The sequence below is a fragment of the Dioscorea cayenensis genome, chromosome 2, assembly GCF_009730915.1.
Source record: "Dioscorea cayenensis subsp. rotundata cultivar TDr96_F1 chromosome 2, TDr96_F1_v2_PseudoChromosome.rev07_lg8_w22 25.fasta, whole genome shotgun sequence".
Classification (NCBI taxonomy): Eukaryota; Viridiplantae; Streptophyta; class Magnoliopsida; order Dioscoreales; family Dioscoreaceae; genus Dioscorea; species Dioscorea cayenensis.
In genome coordinates this window covers 159,069-169,050 of record NC_052472.1, presented here as the reverse complement: position 1 = coordinate 169,050, position 9,982 = coordinate 159,069, and positions in this window count along the sequence as shown.

Below are 9,982 nucleotides of genomic sequence, written 5' to 3'. Positions count from 1 at the left end.
GGGATCTTATCACTCTAACAAGGAAATTATCATGTGAAAAATACATACCAAAACACAGCCGATAACAAAATGTTAACGGCAAGTAAACATTATAAATCCTAACGCATGCCAAAACTAGGATTAAATTATAAATAAATAGATAATTAAAAGTTATACCTTTCTTTTGATGACGATTCTGAACGCACCCTTGTTTCCCTAAAATCGAAAGGGGCTGCGAATTGCGACTCCCCTTTACTATCACATACACACAAACGCCTCTAGAATCAAGCAGGTATGCTAGTATCTCAAGAAATAACACTTGTTTCTTGGTTTGAATAGCAAGTACTCAAGATTCATGAGAAAAATGGGTGTAGGTGTGGCGGCGGCGGGTTCCGGCGGCGGGATTCGATGGCGGCAGCCAAGGGAGAAAAGTGGGTGGTGGCTAGGGTTTCTTAAGAGACAATCTCTCAATCACTCTATTTTTTTTTCTTTTTTTTCTATCTTCATTATAGGGTTAGACTATCTATTTATATTGGAAACCCAAAACCCTAATTTACGGAAAAACCCTTCACTCCTAATCAAATTAAGAATCTCTCCTTTAGTTGATTAATTAAATCAATTTAATTAACCAAATTGATTAGATTAGATCAACACTTAATAAGACCCAACCTAAATAAGCTATTCGCTCCACCTAATTTAGGTTTTTCACCAAAACCCTAAACAGGTGGTCCAATAAGTAACAAATACTGAACCTTGAACCTGTCATTCTTAGGGTACGATCCTATAGGTCCATTTAACATTGGCAATGAGCTTAAACAATTTTAACGCTCATAAATCATAATTATTCTCTAGTAAGATAATACGATTACCCAATATTAAATGAAGGTCAATTTTGAGAATTAACAGAACCTATCGCAACCTCATACAATCCTTTGCCACTGAATATCTTAATTAGCATAAGGCATGGAGCGAGTCACCCTTATTTTAATGCTAATTAATTTGTCGATCTCTTAGTGAACTGATTAGGTCAAGTAAATAATAACTCTTATCATTTCCCTTGGGCATGGCCATGCACTACTCAGCCTTGAGCAGAACAAATATTCAAGGATATTTTATCTTATTAACTATGCACAAAAATAATAATAGATAAAATGATGCCTCATAATAATTATCCAAATAATAAGAGTTCATACAATGTATTGGGGCTAGGGCTTACACTAACATTTAATAGGTTTGCATCAAGCAATTTAAATTTCCAAGTCAAAGCATATGGTTGATGTCATTGGATGTCGGGTTTATATATGATCAACAAGAAAAGTAAGATTTCACATGAATGTATTTGTGGAAATTTGTTAAGATGCAAATTTTTGGAATGTCTAACTTAGAAATGCTCATATTTTCACATTGTAGGAATCTATTGTGTGTTAGGGATTGGATCACTATAATGATGAGAACCTTAAACAATGTTTGAGATTTTTCAGCGGAAGTTACTGTTCATAATTACTGTTTATGTATACTCTCCACAACACATACATCATCATCTAAATGATGGATAACATTAATGACAACAAGAAAAAAATCAAAGGAAGATCAAACATTGTAGGTTAGGAGAGCTACCCGCAAGGATTCACTACCCAAAATCTAGGTGAAATCCGGCACCATTTTGCCACCCGATCATCTTGCTTGCTCAACCCTAACCCCCTTTCTCCTTTTCTTCTTCTTGGTTTCCTGTCATCTTTCTTTCTTTCTCTAACCCTTGATCCATCCTCTCTCTCTCTCTCTCTCTCTCTCTCTCTCTCTCTATGTGTGTGTGTGTGTGTGTGTGTGTGTGACTTGGTTTTAATCCCAAAGGCAAAATACCCACTTTGCCCTCAAGTGGCTTCATTGTTGATGTAGTTTTTTTTCATTAAGTATTGGGATGAAACCCAACATGGTGGGACTCCAAATCAAAATCTATTGCAGAAATGTGTTAAGCTCTACAGTGTTCCAAATGCTAATTTTCTTGTAGAGATTGTGTCTGTCTCTTTGCTTGTGGACATTATGTTCATCTTTAATTTTCATGTTTTCGGTGAATTATTCTCTTTTGTTTTTGTTCTTAATTTGTTGCATGTACAATTAAATTTGTGCTGAATTTGTTTTTGTTCATCTTTAATCTATTGTTGGATGATTTTGTGTTGAATTTGATGTCATCAAGATCTAGTGGAGAGAATGTTGAATTAGATTTGTAATTGATCATGGAGAGATGACAATTGATATAATGTTCAGAAATGGATGTAGAATGAAATGACAATTGGCAATTGATATGTAATGAGATAGGTAATTGATTCCAATTTGCAGGCATACATTATAATGTTCAGAAATTTGAACTAGTTGCTACAACCATCAAATTGGAGACACACTTTAATTAATTTCATCAAAGGAAAAGGATTAGCCATCCAACCATACATACCAACTAATACATAAATGCTACCAAGTAACTATTTCATTTAAAAGAGAAAAAGTCAATGAAAAATGGTACACAATTATAGCAACAGAACACAACAAAAAGCTTTAAAGCAAATCCACACCATACAAATTTTTTTGTATATCCAACTTGCTTTTCTAATGACTTCATCAACCAAAAAGAATGATCCATTCCTTTAAAATACAACTTAGAAGCATGATTATTTCCGCCATGATTTGCTAGTGTGCCAACTACACCATTCCACTCTCTTGGCAAAACATCCACATCCAAGTTGTCCATCTCTTTAGTGAGTTTCCCAGCTTCAGTTATTCTGTGTACATCTCCAAGTAATCTCAGTATTAGATTGGCTTAGCAGTTGTGCTACATCAACACAATCCATGAAAACCATATGAGTGTTGAAGTTCATATTTCTAGCCCATCTCGACCCTCAATTAGAATTTTTATTTCAATTTCCAGGCTTGAAGAAACTACAAAATGATAATGACCTGCAACAATGAAACTCCTTGCAATAAAAACCCTAGTTAGCTCACATCACTGCAGTAGAATTTGAAGGTTAAAAAAACAATAATAATTTCATGTATTGCAACAAGTAGCTATTTTTTGTAAGAATCTTTGGCTTAGATTTTCATTGCCCTTGAGCAAGCAACCCTATGTAAGATCATCAGCAGTTTTGACTAGTCAAGAGCAAAAGTTGGCTAAAACTTCTTCTACTGTTCTAAATACAAAAAAAAAAGTAGAGAAAGAGTACTCATTAAAAAAAACAACCGAAAGATTAGAGATAAATTCTAAGCATCTCCTAAATTTCAGAAAAAATAACCATAAATGAAAAATTAAACATAAATCCCCAACACTAGATACCCACTACCATCGAATTAAGCAAAATTGGAACACATCCACAAATGGAGCCCCATCTTAGTAAGCAAAGGGAGCCTTCCAACAACAGAGGTGAAAAGTTGCGAGATGGGAAAGGTTTGCCACGGGCTTGGCAACGAGGGGTGTGGGCTGGATAGTGAGAGTGGCCTGGCAGCGAGGGACTGGCTGGCACAGGGCATCTAGGGGCAAGCACGATGTCACGCCTCAACCGGTGGGCCTGATACGTGACAACCTTCGTGGCAAACTGAGGAGGGATACACACACCACTCAGCCCTCGAGTCACCGCAAGACTAACAAAACCCTAGATTTCTACAATCATGATCACAATTATTAAAAATACAAAATATACAAGGAATAGAACACGAGTACATCACAGGGGAAACAACATCATCAAATATGAGACAATAGAGTTCAAAGAGGTTTACTAGCACCAATACCACCAAAGGTTTCCAAGAAAATTAAGTAGCATACAAACCATGCATAAAGAGTTTCAAACACACTAGTGGATCCATGTCCTTATACAATGTAATATGTTCAAGAAGAAACATACATAAGACTGGAAATAAGAAAGATGGCTAGACGTATGCTCAACACTTTGTCTTGCTACAACGCCACTAGAAGCTAAAGCCTAGAAGGGAAGGAAAGGAAAGGATGAGTAACCAGAGTCACTCAGTGAATGGGTTAGCACAATTTTAAAAGAATATCAAAACAAACTAATAAATTTCCAATAGACAAGCTTTTTCAATAGTACATATAGTCTGGAAACATTTCAACATTTGAAACAGTATATAAATATGGGATGCAAACCCACATTATTCAAAACCAAAACATAGATCTTCAAAAATATGTTTAAAGCCTCAAAGCATATCATTATTAGTATAACAATTAATTATACATAAGTCTCATAATAAGCATAAACACCAATTTGATCAAATGACATTTCCCAACGTTCACAAATCATCATTTTGTAAAATACGGGTCTCAAAGGAAATATACAAGAATTTTAACATAAACTTGACAATAAGCCAACCTTCCAAAAAGTGTAAAAGGCTTCATAGCTCAAGGATTTCGTTTGCATGAAAACATGATTTCTAAAATATAAGTTTGCAAATCTTGGATATTTAAAGAGACAAAACAAAGAATTCACAATTTAAGAATTCAATCAAAAAGATCATGATTTTGCAAGAACTAAAATGTACATATAAAGCCATTCTCAAATGGTAGCCTGAAAACCTCTCCAACATTAGTCACAGTCACGACTAAGTTGAGAGCCGTCAAGGTCTTCATACCCTTGAAGTTGGCCACTGAGACTCCATGTGGTGACTTCGACTTCTCGGTTTATTCCTCGTTGAGGCTTTCTACACACCTCTTGAACAGGGCAACATGAAATTGACCCTTCACGCCTCCTCTACAGGCTGCCCATGAGGATCCCCCTTCTCCAACAGGCGGGTTCCAACCCTGTCACTATTAAAACCACCCGTAGGTGTATCAATAATACAATTCACATAAGTCCTATCACATGGTTCTTGTCTAAGGCAATATTCACATATCGAGAATGAACATCATCTCCATATAAACCAAAGCCAAAAGTACAAATACACTGTGAGTTAAGGCCCCCTATCATTATCATCGAAACCACATCAAATATATATAGGCATGAATACTTCAAACCAAGTTTTTCACATTTAAAAGTCTAATCAATAAAATCCATGGTTTAATATCCTACATTAACCAGGTTTTGCAAAATCAACCATATTCGACAAATCATTCAATTCCACAAACACAAGTAAAATCATATTCTAAATACCAAAAACATGGTCATACAAGCAAAGGGGTTTCATAACCATTTTTTCAGAGTAAATACCAATAGTATCGAAAGAGAATACTGATTATGCTTTTGGAATGCATTGCACATATCTTACAAATAAAATGAAATTCATTGAAACCAACATGGCTTTTGGCCCAATTAAAACTCAATTCATACTTATAATCGTTCTAGCTTCATCCCTTGAACAATTCATTAAACATCACCACAATATAAGAACAAGTTCAAGAACAATTCAACCATAATACTCTAGTCTTCCATGAAAAACATGAAAATATGATCTTACATTCCTCTCAAACTTGATATTGCCTTTACAACCTCTGACAAGTTGTTAAAAAGATATTCATCAAAGACCATCAATAATGAACAATTAATTACCAACTTCAATTGCTAAAATACAAGTTCAATTTGCCTATGAACAAATGATTGCCAAATAATTAAATTTACATATACCAAAGCCACATTGAACATGAAATTAGTATAATTCTACGATCACATATGCCTTTGCGTGTCGGGACATTGACCAACTATTGCATTCGGGATTTTGATATGCCTATAAGGCTTACAAATCATCAAGTAGTCATTTACATAACCTATCACTATTTAGACTTTTTCTACACTTAACCAAACCCAAATTCCTCAACAAAGTGTCATTACTCCCAAACACCAACATTAACATAACCAATAATAAATTAATTACAAAAGCTCTCAAAAGTCGACTCCCTCCTGTTAGGAGCATTATGCCAAACAATTCTAGGGAAATCACAAGAACCTTCAATTTAACAATCCAAATTCATTCCAACATTCAACACATGTAACACAAGTTATCTATCATTATTCTTCTAAAAAATTTCCATTGTATTAAAATAGGCACATCAAACTCATGAATTTCAATTCAACAATAATTATAGTCATTAACATATATCATGTAGATATATTTATAGAATCAAACTACATTCAAACTCCGTATACTTTGTTCACAATATCATACCTCAACAACTTTAGAAATCTTACAATACCAGAGTAATTAAACCATCCTTAGTCCACACATATCAGCAAATAAATTTTGACCTCAACCTCATAAGGACTTCCCGAAAATATGCATTAATTAAACCCATTATCCCTCCTCATTAACTTCACAAATCAAAACCATATATCGATTTACTAACATAACAATACAACCCAATTCAAAACATGTATAATCAATTGCATGAATATCGATTAAGCTTATCACAATCATTGTAATATTCAACCATGTTTTCAATCATCCACAAAGGGTATATATTTCACCAATTCAAATTCAATCATTATAAATCAAGTCACAAATGGTTGTTTACTAACCTGAGACGACATGCCCAAAGCCATTCTTTTCGATTTAAAATACAGTAAAACAATGAAAATTATTTCATCAAACTAATAAAACATTCAGATAATCAATTAGAACTGTGCATTCAACTTAACCCACTCACAAACTTAGAAGACAGGATTTCCCCAAAGGTACTATTCATCCACCGCTCCTTGTCTCGAGTCGTGCATTCACCACCTAACCAAAACACGTACACACACAACAAAACCCAACCAACAAGAAGAATGAGCAACAAGGAAAAACAAGAAGAAAAGATTCACAAAGAAATCCTAAGCCTATATGGCATGCAACCCTATAAAGAGGCCTAGGGTTGGCTCAAACTTGGGTTTAAGGTTTTCTAAAGAATTTCTATAGAGATAGGCTTCCTTCCAAACCAAGGAAATACGAGAAAGGAGCAAGGTTCATCAGAGCTATAGTATTGCTACGGTATCCCCAAACTCAAACACAATGGAGGTTCATGGATTCAACAAATCTTGAAGGAAATGGAATACATACGCTCCACTCAAGCTCTTTTAATCCACAAACAAGAATGATAACCACAAATCTCACCAATTTCAACAAGTATAAACCCTAGACCTATGATTTGAGGAAATGAAAATACAAGTAAAAGAAATGGAGGAATTTAGCTTGAATCTATAATCCTACCCTCTCACAAACAAGTTTAGAGCAACAAATCAAGCTCCTTAAGTTCATCAATCACAACCCCAATCCTATTCCACTAAGGATGAAGAATAGGAAGTAAAACAAGGGAAGGAAGATGACCTTACTTTGCCAAGCCAAAAGGAGAATGAGAGAGCACCAATGGAGTTTCTCCCAAGGATGAGGATGGAGGGATCCATGTGAAGATCTCACATTCAAGGGAAGAAGAAGCTAAGGAGAAGAGAAGGAAAACAAGGAAGAAGAAGGATGAAGGGTTTAGAGGTAAAAATTGGCAAGAATGTCCTTAAAACAAGGAAGAAATAGTGCAGGAAAGCGTCGCAAAGGTTGTGCGGGTGCTCAGTCTTAAAGAAAAAGGCTTGCGGTCGGGAATGGCATAGGTTGTGCTATTTCACACAAACTGTGAGAATTTCAGCCTAACAAAAGGATTTAAGGCCGAAGATGGCACAGGCTGTGCTGATTTGCAAAGGCTATGCTAGAAATCGGGTACAAAGACTAATCTGTAACCAAGAACTTCCAGACCAAACAAAATCCTACCAAGGGCAAATACAAGAAAAACTCGAGCAAGTTTCGAGTTAGCACAAAAGAAAAAGATTGAAATACCACACACAGTGTTGGGGGAAGGGCTACACAGAGGAAGGTCTGACAACCAAATTGAAAGGGTAGCAAACGGGAGGAGCAACGCCATCCAAAGAAGAGTAAACAAAAGAGAAACCAACAATGAAGTGAATGACAAGTAGCTACACAGTGGTCGTTAGACCAAATCTAATGGCTAGTAGTAAATCCCCACTGATTTTGTCTTCTTTTTTTTTAGTATCTGTTTATCTATGATTGCAAAATTCTATACTATTTTCATATTTTTTTCATAAATTGAGAAGTAGGTTTTTAACAAATGCAACAAAGGCAGTTAGTCAAGGGCATGCGTATGGGTCAAAAATTGATCATTAAGCTCTTGCATCCTCATCCAGCAATGTGGAGTTTTGGACTGTAGTCCCATATCCACATTGGGGACACGTCATCATTGCATACTTCTGGTGGAAGTTAAAGTAAGGACACTTCAAAATCATACACCATACTTTTCATAATGGAGCTAGTACTGTTAGACTTTGAGCTTTTTGGTAAGTAGAGTAATTTATGATTGGAACACATATAATAGTCATGTCTCATGAATAGAAGTGAGGAGAAAAAAATGAAAAAAATAAAAAATAAATAAATGGGGATTTTTATGTAAAAGGCAACTAACCCTGTGTTTTTTTCCCTCATTTTTGTGTGTTCGACCATTGGGCACATTTTATTCTTGATGATAATAAGAAAAAAATAAGTGCAAATATGTGGTTGCAAGAATGAATGTACAATTTTTATTTAGGGATTATTTGGTTGTCTGTAAATAAAATTACAATATAAGTGAAAATATTGTATTTCAATTTACAACACTGCTGTTAGATTTGTTGTAATTAGAAATGTTGTATTTACTTTTTATTTGTTTGGTTTTATATAAGTTTAAAGATATATTTACCATGAGATAGTGAGATTACCTCCATTATTTATTTTTTATTTATTTTTATTTATTACTCTTCATAAAAATTAATTTAAGAAAAAATAATTATTTATTTATTTATTAAATTTAAAAATATTTAATATTTCTTTAATTTTATTACTTGAAAAAATTATAATTAAATTTTAAAAACACTTACTTTATTAAGTATTTTTATAATTCTTTCAATTATAAAATATTTTTATCATAACAATATTTAATTATATACACATTAAATTATTAAAATATTATATTTATTTAATTTTATTACTTAAAAATATTTTATAATCCATTTTTAAAAACAATATAAAATTTTCAATCAATTAAAAAAATTTGTCATAAAATTTTTTAATCATATAAATATTAAATTATAAAAAAATTTAATATTTCTTTAATTTTATTACTTAAAATATTTTTATAATTAAATTAAAAGATAATTTACTTTATTAAATATTTTTATGTAAGTTAAAATACTATAAAAATGGGTGAGATATATCATATAAGTTCACGTAGAGTTTTTACATTAAACTAAATAATCACTTATATAAAACTATTTATATTACAGCTATTTATAGATAACTAAACAGACACTTAAATACACAAACATAAGACATGTGGATAAAAAGCACAATAGAAAACTAACGAATGGCTTGCTCATGAAGAGGTAGACATTGTTAAGATAATGATGTTTATTTTAGTTTGGTTAGGAAAATCTTTGATTTAAATATTTAAGTTAGTTGTGTGTTGATTAAAACTCAAATTAGTAGAGATTATCTTTTTAGAATTTTGCCTTTATAAAGGCTTCAATGATTATGAATAAAGTGTGCAGTTTTCTTCATCTCTTCTTTTAAGTTATCAGTGGTATCAAGAGCTGAGGTTTTCAACAAAAGGGAGAGTTTTTTTTGTAGTGAAGAAATTCACAATGTCTGCAGACAACTTTGTGCAACCATCTATTCCACGTTTTGATGGTCACTACGATCATTGGAGCATGTTGATGGAAAATTTCTTAAAATCCAAGGAGTATTGGAATATTGTCGAATTCGGAGTGGCAAAACCGGATGATGGAGTAGTACCTACAGAAGCACAGCGGAAGGAATTTGAGGCATCAAAGTTGAAAGACTTGAAGGCGAACAATTATTTATTTCAGGCCTCAGGCCATTGATCGATCTATTTTGGAGATGATTCTTTGCAAAGAAACCTCCAAGGATATATGGGATTCGATGAAGAAAAAATATCAAGGCTCATCAAGGGTAAAGCGTGCACAACTTCAAGCCTTGAGAAGGG